General features: G+C 40.5%; 1 protein-coding gene across 4 annotated transcripts in view; it reads left to right on the top strand.

The window, feature by feature from the left end:
• The first annotated feature begins 336 nt into the window (after window positions 1–336).
• N4BP2 (NEDD4 binding protein 2) overlaps window positions 337–13,621 on the top strand; it is a 122,809-nt gene continuing 109,524 nt past the window's right edge. For all 4 annotated transcript variants that reach the window (XR_003606675.2, XM_028087051.2, XM_028087058.2 and 1 more), the window contains exons 1-2: window positions 337–441; window positions 13,212–13,308. The gene's annotated coding sequence lies outside the window, so the exon portion shown is untranslated. The remainder of the gene's footprint in view (window positions 442–13,211; window positions 13,309–13,621) is intronic.

The following is a 13,621-nucleotide window of genomic DNA, read 5'->3' as shown; positions in this document are numbered from 1 at the left end:
CCCGGTCTCCGGAGCCGAACCCGCGGGGCGGGCAGACGCGCCATGGCGGAGCTCGGGGACGAACCAGAGGTCGCGGCGGGGAGCCGGCTCGTGTGGGGGAGGCGGAGGGCGGTGAGCCACCTGAACGACGTGGCAGCCATTCCCTACTTCCCGAGACCCCTCCCCATTCGGCCGCCCTCCCGCCCTCTCGCGGCTGGCTGCGGCGAGGCTGTTCTTCCCGGGCCGGACAGAGAGCGGCAGTGTCTCCCCGCCCGGCACTCGCCGCGCGTCCCCCCCCCCCCCCCCCCCCCCCGCCCCAGCGGCCGCCGCTGCTCGCCAGCCCAGCGCCGCGCCGGAGAGCGCAGTGGCGGCGGCGGGAAAGGGCTGCGGACCCGCGGCGCCGCGTCGCGCACTCGACGACGCGGCCCCGGCCTCGACGCCCTCCACCCGCTCTCGGAGCAGGTAAAGGCAGCGGGTGGTAGGCGGGGCGGCGGGTCCGGGAGGGAAGGGATCCCGGGGCCCCGAGCCGAAGCGAAGGGCCTGAGGCAGCGGCGGGCGGCGCTACGACCGAAGCCCAAATCCCCGAACGCGGGGGCCGGCGCGGGGCCCGCGGGCCTGGCCGCTTGGACGGAAGGGAAGTGAGGCGTCGGCGAGAGGCGGGCCCTGGCGTGCTGCCCGAGGCCGGGCGAAGGCGGGGGCCGCGGCCGCTTCCCCGACCTCCCAGTCCCGGGCGGGCCTCCGGGCCCCAGACACACCCCTCTCGACCCCCCGGAGCTGCTTCCCTGTCGGTTCCCGCCGGGACTTGACCTCGTGCCCTTCCGAGTACCTTCGGCTTTTCCCAGGCGGAGCCTTCTCGGAACTTCGGGCCACCCTAGCACGTAGTCCTAGCAAAGCCGTTTATTTACTCACTTCTTCATATCCAAACACAGCCTCTCACTCCACACGTTCGGATTTTGGATACTGTGGGGAGACATCCCGGGTCCCTGGTATTTGTGCCTCTTTGACCCTCGTCCGCACCCCCCTCCCCCACCGCAACTTTGATCCTCTCTGGGACCTTGCTTGAACCCTTCTGTCATCCGGACCTTCTCCGGGATGTTCGTTTGGAAATCCGTCTTCGATAGAGTGAGTCATCTGACCGGGGGCACAGTTTATTCCTTAGGCTCTTTTGATTAAAACAGTCGACACTACCCGCCCCCGGCTTCAGAGAGCTAGAATAATAAAGTGTAGATGCCAAATCACGCTTGGTGTGGCTTATAAAGAATCTTCCTTTTCGCGACAGCCCTTAGAACTAGGAATCTGGTATTTGTGGCAGGGACAGGTTTGTACACATTCTCGCCATGCAGTGGTTGTAATGTCTCCATAGCGCAGTTCCGGCTTGAAGGCAGGATTGGCTGGTTTTTCTACTCAACATCTTTAAGCCAATCAAGAAGCGCTGCTTGCCTGGAGACTGGTTAACTCAGAAAAGGTGGGGATTGGTTGAGCGCAGAGAAGAAAATCCTGCAGGGTGATCAACCGGGTCTCTGGGAAAACAATGACTGATGTGCAGATGCCTCTCTTCTCTCACTTTTTTTTTAATGTTATCTTTTCATCCCAGCATCAGCTTTTTCGTTCCGTTTTTATTATTTCTGTGGTTTTTCTTTCAAACACCCAGCTCTCTTTTGTAACTCGTTTGAACCATCTTCCAATTTTCAATGAAAGAATCCTTACACACTTTAAGAAATGTAAACGTCATGTGTTTTGATGCTCGGCTTGGTTCAGTTTTCTAACATTGTTCGTTTTTAAAGGTCAGAATTTAAATCAGTAATTTTTAGTTCCTATGCTAGATAGAGCCTTTATCATTTAAGTGGTTGTGCCAGGATGAGGGGGCTGCAGTGGTGGAGATGGTGGGAAGAATAGGGAAGAAATGGCTGCTTTTGTATGAGGAGCCTACAATTTAGTTCATGAAAAAAGACTAGTATATTAATGAAAAAAAAAAGTACAAAATCCCAGTGCAGAAACCCAGCATACAGTACTGACGAATGTCTGTGTACCTGTTGACTTTAATAGCTTTTAGGGGAAGAGTAAAGAGGACCAAGTGTTGGACTAAATAGAAAAAGTGGGCTTAAGTTATTACAGAAGAATATTTTTTCTTTATTGAAGTGTAATTTAGTACCTTGTACACAGTAGAGGCTAAATAAGTATCAGTGTAGGTGCGTATTTTTTTAACAATATCTGAGGATTTTCCTTTTTTTAAAATCTCCTTTTCTGTCTTCACGATTATCCATGGTTATGTGTGTCTTTTGATACGCAAAACAGTAACCATTTATTAGTCAATGTGAATTTTAGGAAACAGCTATCTTTGCCTTCCTTCCCTTCAGCTTTTTATATGCAAACTCATGTTGACAGTCTTGTGAAGAATATGTCAGGTCAAATATTGAATTTTACGGCCTAATCACCCTCATCCTTATAGTAATAAAAGTGGCCACCACATATCTGTTTATGTATGTGCATACGTATATATATATATGTATATATGCGTGTGTGTGTATGTATGTATGCATGCCAGGCACTGTTTTAAGCACTGTACATATGCTGCTGTATTTAATTTTCACAGTTCTATGAGATTTGCACAATTATTGGTACTGTTTCACAGATGAGGAAACAGACAATATGAGAAATGTGAAGAAAGTTGTCCCAACATAAGCCAACTGGTATTTAGCAGAGCCAGGATTCAGTCAATTCTGGATCTTTGTGACCCAGAACCTTACTCTTAGCATAGTCTTTTTGTGGCCCTCTGAAACAAAACCTTTGATATCAAGTAAATCATGACATTTCCAAATATCTACCTTTCCTCCCATCAGTTGTAAGATGGATTATTTTATGTACCTCTACAAAAAAAAACCCCAAAAGCAAAAAAACTCCCAAGTAACTGTGATATGCCATTGATTTTAGGATGGTCCTTACTGCAGAAATGTGAAAATGTTTTAAAATTGATGAAATAAGGTATATTAGTTTGTCACATAAACATTTTTTCCTTCTGCATTACAGTTCAGTTTGCTTATGTAAAATCATATACAGATTTTTTTTTAAATCATATACAGATTTTAACATTACTCTGAATTTTGGTTTATTGAATTTACTTTTAAGTACCTTCCTACCCACTGTACTAAAGTTTTAAAATATGTCTAGGTGGGCAGACTGTTGGAAGAATCTCAGCCTTGTTCTCCAGAAACTATTTCAGTAGTACATCTAGATTCAGGTTAATTAATTTGTGCTATCCAAACTCACATAACTTTGAAAATTGAAAAAATCATTTCATTAATTTCCATGGAGGAAGAAACTAGCTATGCCAGCTAGGTTTTTATGACTATTAGTGGAATTAGTAGCAGGAAGAACCCACATGTTGCACTTGGTTGAGCACTGGCTCTGGGTGTATCAATTTCGCTAAACCTCACTAGACTGATGGTGGACACTATTTTTCTAAACATGGATTGTTCATATCCTTTGATCATCTATTACATCTGTTTCTCTTAAAATTTTGAGAATGGTCCAAATATATGGTTATTAGTGTCTTTTTTCTTGAAAATATTTTTCTCTAGCTTGCTGTTTTACTTTTTGGTTATTTTTATTTGTCAGAAGTTCAAAATGTTCATACATGAATCCATCGTTCTTTTCCTTTGTCATTGCTTCATATTTCCAAATTAAAAAATTTCATTGTTCTACAGATGTGATAATCAGTTTTTTCTAATATTTCTAAAATTAACTTTGTAATCAGAATTTAGGATAAATTCTATGCATAAATTTATAATTCTAAGGTGATACCACCTTAATTGTTTTACAAATTACTATTAAATGATTTTACCACTATTAAAAACTTTAATCTTCTTGGTTTGGGAAGCCTATCTTATTACATGTACATTTTGAGATATAGTTAGGACTTTTTCCGGACTCTTGATTTCTTATAATAGTCCCTCAATCTTTTATTGAGTTTTTGTGACTGTACCATTTCATAATGCATAATATGCATTAGTTTGTTTTTCAGTGGGCTCCATGCTCAGCATGGAGCTCAGTGTGGGGCTTGAACTCACAACCCTGAGATCAAGACCTGAGCAGAGATCAGGACCTGAGAGCTGAGCTACCCAGGCACCCCTTCTTAATACACAGTAGTATTTAGTAGAGGGAATTTCCCCATGTTACTTTTTTTAAGAAAAACATTTTTATATATCTTCTGTTCATTAAATTTAAGAATTACTTTGGGAAACTGACATGAATGATATTTACTTTTTTTTTGTTCTGAAGCAGGGTATCTTTTTAATTAATCAATTAATTAATTTTTTAAAAGTGGAGCCCAACATAGGGCTTGAACCCACAACCCTGAGATTGAGACCTGTGCTGATACCAAGTCAAGATGCCCTGCAATGCCCAAAGCAGGGCATCTTTTTTTAAAAAGAATTCTGTGTTTGAATTTTATTTCTTCTGCCTGGAGTGTTTTACTGTTTTCTCTGTCCTCCTCCCCCTAACCTTTGAACCTTTGATATATTTCCAGTATACACTTACTGCTATGCTGTTCCTTCTTCCCTCCCTCTAGTAACTGAGCTTCACTCAATCTTCCTTTTTTTTTTCCTGCTAACACTGGTCCCAGCCTAATTACTTTAGGTATGTAGGTATTAAATAAATATTGGCATGAATAGAGGAGATATTTTACTTTTAAAAATATTTCTGTTTACCATCTGTATTCTGGTAATTCTCTGTCTCTAACCCAAAGCTCTTTTCCTGATAAGTGGACTCATGTATCATCTATCTTCATGACATGTCCATTTGTATGCTACCATCGGTACTAAGCATATCCTAAACTATAGTCCTTAACAACTTTCCGTCTCCCATCCTAAAACCAAAAATACAGAATAGACTGTTTCTTTTCAGTCTTCTTTCTAGGGGAAGATTAAATGAGATAATGTATGTGTGGTAATAATTTAGTAAATATTAGACATTGCTAATAATAACTTGGCAGAAACATGGGCTATTCCTTGTCCTCTCTTTTTGCTTTCACATTCTGATTGATCACTGAGCCCTGCTGGATTCTTTCTTCTTAATATTTCTTGACTCTGTGCCTTTCCCTATCCCCAAGGCTACCATCCTGCTCAAGATTAGCATCATCTCTCACCTGGATTGCTGCAATCCCTTCCTAAGTGGTTATCCCTGCTTCCAGTCTTGCCTTCTAATCCTTCCCCCTCCCCCCACTTTTAGCCAGAGTAATCTATCTGACACAGCTGAACATATAACTTCCCTGTTAAAAAACTTTTTTGTGACTTTTCATCATCTTTAGGATAAAGTCAATTTCTTAATTTGGCTTTCAGGATCCTCATGATCTGGTTTCTATTCACCTCTTCATCCCTTCTAACTTTTTCCCTTTTCCTTTAGTGTGCTAGTCATATTCACTTACTGGCATTTCTTCCCTAAAATGCCAGGTTTGTTAAATCTAAGCCTGAGTGTAGGAGCTTCCCTCTGTCTGGAATGCCTTCTCTGGTTCCCTGCTTCCCTCCCCTTTGGTTTTGTTATCTCATACTTGTCTTTCAGGTCTCAGTCAAGATGATACCTCTATGGGGAGGCTTTTTTTGATACCTCAAGGCCTGGTTTAATGTTTGTTCCATGTCTTCCGTTTGTTTCCCTAGCCAACTCTGTATTATCACATTGTTACAGTTTGCTTATCTGTCATCTTACCATGTAGTGGTTAGGGTGTAGTGAAAGAAAGAGGTGAATTGACTATCTTAAAAAATGATGTGATTTGCATGGAGGGAATTAAGTAGTTATTTTGGGGTTTACCTAGTAGGGAAGGGAGGGAGACACTATATATGTTAGATGAAAATTTTCTTTCTTTTTTTTTTTTTGAAGATTTTATTTTTGAAAGAGAGAGGGAGATGGAGGTGTGGGGGCGGAGAGGAGAGCACATGCACATAGGGAGAAGTAGACTCCCCACTGAGCAGGGAGCCTGATGCTGGACTCCATCCCAGGACCCTTGGATCATGACCTGAGCTGAAGAAGGATGCTTAACCGACTGAATCACCCAGGCGCCCCAGATGAAAGTTTTCTAAGTTAGGAAAGGCATACTAGGTAGGCCCTTTTATAGCATCAGTGAAATAAATCTTTACATAAAATTCCCATATATTCAGTTTCTCTGTTTGTTAGGACTTTTTGGATTGCAAGTAACAGAGATACCGTTTGAAATAGCCTATTTCAAGGGAAAAGTTACTGGCTTAATAACCATATAACAGAAATTGTATGGATAGAGATGGCCATAAAGGCTAAGGTAGGAACTTGCCCATAGGTAGGTCCTTCCTATACTTAAAATCTGTGCATACTGGTGCAATTTCTCCTATTGTAGATATGCTTCACATGGTGGGACCTGGTTCCTGCCAGCACAGGTTTATCTATTTAGAGATTTATGTACAAGATTTTAGGTAGATTTGGTCACATGTCCATCCCTTGACTGATTCCTGCAGCTGAGGAGATGAGGTGCTATGCTTAGTTTAGTTTAGATCATGTGATGTGCTTGTTTATGTGTCAGGGGTCTGTTTTCTAACAGACCAGGGGAGGAGAAGGAGTTCTGGGTGGACACAATATTCATTATAATTCTTAACTGTTCTTCTGATTATAAATTTATTTTCATAGATACTTTATTTGTGAAAAAGAGGTACTCAGTATTATGTACGTGAGTATTCCAGGTACTAAAGTGGAAAGTCTAATATTCTATTTGTTTTTTTAAAAAATTTTTTATTTATTCATGAGAAATAGAGGCAGAGGCAGAGGGAGAAGCAGGCTCCCCGTGGAGCAGGGAGCCAGATGCGGGGCTTGATCCCAGAACCTTGGGATCATGACCTGAGCCAAAGGCAGATGCTTAACTGACTGAGCCACCCAGGTGCCCTGGGAAGTCTAATATTTTAAAGAACTAATTTGGCTTTTTGGTTTCTGCTGGCATGTAACAAATATTTATTGAGCTCTTGTTTGCTAAATAACACATTACCTGGGAGATGCTTATCAACTAGTAGTCTAAGCTAGTAAATACAGAGGTGCTAAGATAGAGGTGTATCTAGGGTGCAGTGGGAGCTATGTCTAAGTCAGACTTTGGGATAGCAGAAAAATCTTATGAAGGAAAGTTAATTAAGCCAAGAAATATGGGTTGGGTGGAAAGGTGTAGAGGGACTTTTGGGCAGAACATTTGTGAAGCATAGAGATGTGAAATGTCCTACTTTGTGTGGGGAAACAAATAATTAGATACAGAAATAATAGAGAGTACCTGAGGAGGAATAGAGGAAGAAGAAGCTAGCGGTACATAAAAGACCAGATCATAGAGGTCCTTGAGTACTTTCCCTAGGAGTTGGAACTTGATCTTGAAAACTGAAGTCATTGAAGGATTTTAAGCTGGACGTCTCAGGCGTGAAGTGCCTATGTAATATCCAAGTGGTTATGACTGTCAGGCAGTTAAGTATATCAGAGTTTGGGAGAGAATTCTGGGCTGGAGTCATAGTTACAGGTATTGAAACCATGGGTCTAGATGGGCCTAGAAAAAGCTGGTGGAGCAGAAAGTTGGAGACAGAATCCAGGGGAACCGTGACATTGAGAAGACTGAGCAAAAGGGAAGAAATCAATGGAGACTGAGAAGGGGCAGCCGGAGAAAAACCAGTAGGGGGAAGATCGCTTTGGATTAAGACGTCAACAGGAAGTGGGAATTCGAAACAACAAGTGTAAATTATTATTTTACAAAACAGTGTAGGGAATACTAGGAATGTGGTTAGTCTCAGTTAAGAAATCTCCTGATGCTTATCAACTCTGGGTGTATTGGGAAAATTAAATTCCTTCCTTCCTTCCTTTTTATTTTTACGTAATGTCTACACCCAAAGTGGGGCTTGAACTCAAAACCCCGAGATCAAGAGTCACATGCTCTACTGATTGAGCTAGCCAGGTGCCCCAAGAAAATCAAATTTCTAAACCGTTTTTCCAGTGCAGGAATTTGAACTTTTTAGAATTAGACTTTTTAAAGACAGAAAGGAGAGGTTGGAGGCTTTTTGGTAGGTGATGGTTCATAGGAAAGAAGTGGTTGAGTAGGGAATGGATATAGTATATGTACAATCCTAGTAGATAGTAGAGTATTTTGCATAGTTTCTGGAGCTAAAGGGATCCAGGAGATCTATTCTATCACAGGACCCAGAGTTGATAATTGATTATATAGTTGTAACTAATGTAATTCACTTCTCAGGATTTCTATTTGTGATTTTCATTTCTGTTCTATTTCTGACTCTAACTCTCTTCATTAAAATATTTTATTTATTTGTCAGGGAGAGAGTAAGAGAGAGAGGTAGGCAGAGGGAGATGCAGGCTCCCTGCTGAGCAAGGAGCCCGATGTGGAACTTGATCCCAGGACCTCTGGGATCATGACCTAAGCTGAAGGCATCCCTGACTCCAACTTTCTTCAGTGAACATTTTCTTTCCCCGATAAATCACCTTCTCATTTTTTTCCCTTTGTAGTTTTAACCCCTTATAGTTTTTTTTTTTTAAAGATTTTATTTATTTATTTGACAGAGACACAGCGAGAGAGGGAACACGAGCAGGGGGAGTGGGAGAGGGAGAAGCAGGCTTCCCGCTGAGCAGGGAGCCTGATGTGGGGCTTGATCCCAGGACCCTGGGATCATGACCTGAGCCGAAGGCAGATGCTTAATGACTAAGCCACCCAGGCGCCCCCCTAAACCCCTTATAGTTTTATAAAAAAAATTGGTAAACATATAACATAAAATTTACTATCCTATTTTTAGATGAACAGTACAGTAATGTTAACTATATGTGCATTGTTAATACAATAGATCTCTAGAACGTTTTCATCTTGTAGAACTGAAACTCTAGTCCCATCAAACAATTCTCCTTTGCTTCCTCTTCTCCAGCCCCTTGCAACCATCATGCTACTTGCTGTTTCTAAGAGTTTGACTACTTTAGATACTTCATATAAGTGGAATCGTACAGTATTTGTATTTTTGTGACTGGATTATTTCACTTAGCATAATGTCCTCAAGGCTTATCCATGTTGTAGCATATGACAGGATTGCCTTCCTTTTTTGAGGCTGTGTATTGTTCCATCATGTGTGTTTGTGTATATACCATGTATTCTTTTTCCTCTTTTCTGTTAATGAACATTTATGTTGCATGGACATTTTTGGTTGCTTCCACTTCTTGGCTATTGTGAATAATGAACATGATTGTGCAAATATTTCTTTGGGATCTTGTTTTCATTTCTTTTTGATGTATACCCAAAAAGTGGGATTGATGGATCATAATCTATTTTTAATTTTGGAGGAACCTCCATATTGTTTTCCATAGCAGCTGCACATTTTATTTTTATTTTTTAAAATTTTAATTCCAGTATAGTTAACATCCAGTGTGAAATTAGTTTCGGGTATATAATATAGTGACTCAGCAATTCTATATATTACCCAGCAGCTGCACATTTTACATTCCCACCAGCAGTACACAAGGGTTTCAGTTTTTTCCCATCCTTACCAACACTTGTCCCTGCCCCCCTTTTTTTGATGGTGGCCATCCTAACAGGTATGAGGTGATATCTCATTATGGTTTTAATTAACATTTCCTGATGATTAGTGATGTTGAACATCTTTTCATATGCTTGTAGATCATTTGTGTATCAATCAGCTATGGAGAAATGTCTATTCAAGTCCTTTGACCATTTTGAAAATTGAGGGTTTTTTTTTTGTTTGTTTTGTTGACTTGTAAGAGTTATTTATATATTTTGGATATTCACACTTTATCAGATATATGGTTTGCAAATATTTCTCCTATTCTGTAGATTGCCTTTTTGCTCTGTTGATTGTTTTCCTTTTCTGTGCAGGAGTTATTTTTTTAAGTTTGATGTAGGCCTGTTTATTTTTGCTTTTGTTTCCTGTGCTTTGGTGCCATAACCAAGAAGTCATTGCCAATGCAATGTTATGAAGCTTTCTGCCATGTTTTCTTCTAAGAGTTTTATGGTTTCAGGTCTTATGTTGAGGTCTTTAACCCATTTTGAGTTAATTTTTGTATATGGTATCAGGTAAGGGTCCAGGTTCATTTTTTTGCATGTGGATATCCAGTTTTTCAAGCACCTTTTGTTGAAAAGACTATCCTCTCCCCATTGTGTAGCCTTCGCATCCTTGTCAAAGATTACTTGACTGTAGGGGTGCCTGGGTGGTGCAGTTAGTTGAGTGACTGACTCTTGGTTTTGGCTTAGGTCATGATCTCAGGGTCATGAGATCGAGACCCACGTCAGACTCCATGCTCAGTGTGGAGTCTGCTTGGGATTCTTTCTGTCTTCCTCTCCCTTCCCTTTTGCCCCTTCCCCCGCTTGTGCTCGCTCGCTCTCTCTGTCTCTCTCTCAAATAAATAAAGATTACTTGACTGTGTATGTGAGGGTATATTTCTGGGCTCTATATTTTATTCCAGCTGTTCTTCTGTTTCTTTATGCCAGTACCATACAGTTTTGATACAGTTTTGTTAATATGTTTTGAAATCAGGAAGCAAATCAGGAAACAAAGCCTTTAGCTTTGTTTTAATTTCTCAAGGTTGTTTGGCTATTCGGGGTCCTTTTCTTCTTTTTTTTTAAGAGTTTATTTATTTGAGAGAGAGTGAAAGCGATCACAGAGGGAGAGGGATCATAAAGGGAGAGGGAGAAGCCAACTTGCTGCTGAGTGGATAGCTGTTGCAAGTGGATAGCCTGTTGCCCCAATTCAGGGTCCTTTCCTTCATTTAAAAAAGTTAATTTTTTTAAAGTAGGCTCCACGCCAAATGTGGGGCTTAAACTCACAACACTGAGATCAAGAGTCATATGGTCCACTGATTGAGCCAGCCAGGAGCCCCTCCTTCAGTTTTATCCTTTAAGATTTCTTCTTTCAGGGGCACCTGGGTGGCTCAGTCGGGTGAGTGTCTGCCTTTGGCTCACATCATGATCCCAGAGTCCCCCGGAGGGGGGCAGCGGGGAGTCTGCTCCCTCTGCCCCTCACCCCACTCTTGTGCTCTTTCTTTCTCTCTCTTAAATAAATAAATAAAATCTTAAGAAAAAAAGATTTCTTCTTTCATTTTCTTCCTTCCCTTTACTTATAGCATGATTGAATTTTTCTTCTCAGAACACATGGATAGATAACCAGATACAACCTTTACTCTGCTTTATGAAAACTTGGCATATTTGAATTAGAAGTTTCAAATTAAGTATTGGTATTTGGATTAAAAAAGGATTTTACTTTGTAGACTAGACAAAGAAGTTTACTTGGAGCATGGTACATTTTAAAAACTTTTACAAATGGAAAATACTTAAGCATATAGAAAAGTAGAATAGTATATTGAACCCACCTTCTAGATTCAAATAATTGTTAATTTTGCCACATTTACTTTACATAAAGTAAAACGCCATTTAAAAGTAAATTAATGGTGGCAAGTGGAATTTATTTTTTGGTTTTTGTTTATTTGAGAGAGAAGGAGTGAGCGAGAGAGAGCACAAGCCAGGGGGAGAGGCAGAAGGAGAGGGAGAGGGAGAAGCAGACTCCCCGCTGAGCAGGGAGCCTGACGTGGGGCTCAATCCCAGGGCCCTGGGATCATGACCTGAGCCGAAGGCAGATGCTTAACCGACTGAACCACCCTGGAAAAACCACCCACGGTTTTTCCTTTTTGAGTATTATACATTTATGTTATAAGTGTATATATTTTGGACTTTGCTCAATTTTGTTTAAGGGTTTAGTTTGAAATTTGCTCTTTTAAAAAAAATTATAAGAAGACATATTATCTTTAGCATATATCCCAGAAAAAGGATATCCTCCAAAATAGCTGTAAAACCATGATTATTCCTAGCAAAATTATCAATAATTCCCTAATATATAATACTCATACCATAGTCCTATTTCTCCAGTTGTTATTGTTTTTTTTTTTTAATTTAATTTTTTTAGGGAGAGAGGGGCAGAGGGAGAGGAAGAGAGAGAATCTTAAGCAGGCTCCATGCCCAGGGTGGAGTGTGACGTGGGGCTTGATCTCACAACCTTGAGAACATGACCTGAACTAAAATCAAGAGTTGGATGATTAACTGACTGAGCCACTGAGGTGCCCCTTTTATTGTTTTGTTTTTTTTTAAATACCAAATTCAAATCAAGAGCTACGTATTGCATTTAGTTATCTGAGTTGTTTTTTTGTTTTTTTTTTATAGAACTGCCTCTCTTACCTATCTCTTCACCACCCTTCCTCTCTTACTCCGTGATACAGATTTGTTAGCTCTGTTGAGAATGTCTGACATTTTTTGTATTGCTGATCGTTTACTCATGGTATAGTAGAACATTTTCCTCTATCCCCTATATTTTCTATAAACAGGGAGTTAGGGGCTGCCTAGGTAACAGTTAAGCTTCGGACTCTTGACTTGGGCTCAGGTCATGATCTCAGGGTTGTGAGATCAAACCCCGCGCTGGGCTCTGTGCTGAGCCTGGAGCCTGCTTAGAATTCTCTCTCCCTCTCCTTCTGCCCCCCCCCACCCAATATTTAAACTTGGAGTTATATCTAAAGGTGTTTCAGATTCAGGTTAAAGATTTTTGGAAGAGTACTAAATAAAATAAAGTGATGCTGTGTATTCATATTGTTTCATATTAAGAGCACATAATGTTTAGTTGTCCCATCATTCTGATGCTGATGCTCATCACCAGGCTGAGGTGGTGACAACCAGATTATTTTATTGAAAAGTTACCTTTTTCTTTTTGCATCTGTAAGTCATCTGTGGATGGCACTTTGGCACCGGGTAAATCTCTATCAGCCTGTTTCACCTAATGATTTTAGCCTTAATTGATGATTGCTGATTCTTGTTCAGCTACTCGTTAGAAATATTAAGATTCTGTTGTTCCTTTTACATTCCTTTTGCATAGTCATCTTCTATGAAGAAGTTTCCCTCATCAATTCAGGCTATTTTGTTATCTTGAAATAACGGTCTACCTGGAGAATAAATGCTTAGTTTGTTCCTTTAATATAACCATTTCCAGAGGGTTATAGTTACCTCCAGTGGTGGCAAATAAGGTTGGCCTTTTTTCTTTGTCTTTTTCTTTTTTTTTTACTTTTGTGCCTTTCTCTGTGGAATATCATATGTACTTACGTTATAAGTATTACATGTTTTGAACTTTGATTTCATTTAGGATTATAGTTTGATATAGATTTGCCTTTTATTATATATATAAAATGTATTTTTTTTGTAGTAAGAAGACATGTTGGATAACAGGAAGAGCTGTAGAGTTTGTAGATATCAACTGTGGCCTTAATAAGCACGTTCTTAGCATCAATGTTGGACAGATGGTAAGTATTAAAGTCATAGAGGATGAATATTTTACACATAGGTTCTCAAGCATTTTTGAGTGACTAAAAAAATCTCAGAAGGAAAATATAATCACGGATTTTGTTACTAGAATTTCTCAAAGAGCACAAGCTCTTTCTCAACTATATCGTAGTCCTGCTTCCCCCCCTTTTTTTTAATTCACCTTGCTTTCAGATTTTTTTTTTAAAGATTTATTTATTTATTTGTCAGAGTGAGAGAGAACGAGAGAGAGAGAGTGCACAAGCAGAGGGAGCGGCAGGCAGAGGGAGAAGTAGGCTCCCCACCAAGCAAGGA

The sequence above is a fragment of the Eumetopias jubatus genome, unplaced genomic scaffold (assembly GCF_037043125.1).
Source record: "Eumetopias jubatus isolate StellerSeaLion01/CBP00866 unplaced genomic scaffold, mEumJub1_p1.0 scaffold_2, whole genome shotgun sequence".
NCBI classification, from domain to species: domain Eukaryota; kingdom Metazoa; phylum Chordata; class Mammalia; order Carnivora; family Otariidae; genus Eumetopias; species Eumetopias jubatus.
Note: the sequence above shows the minus strand (reverse complement) of the source record. Positions and strands in the feature narration are given on the sequence as shown.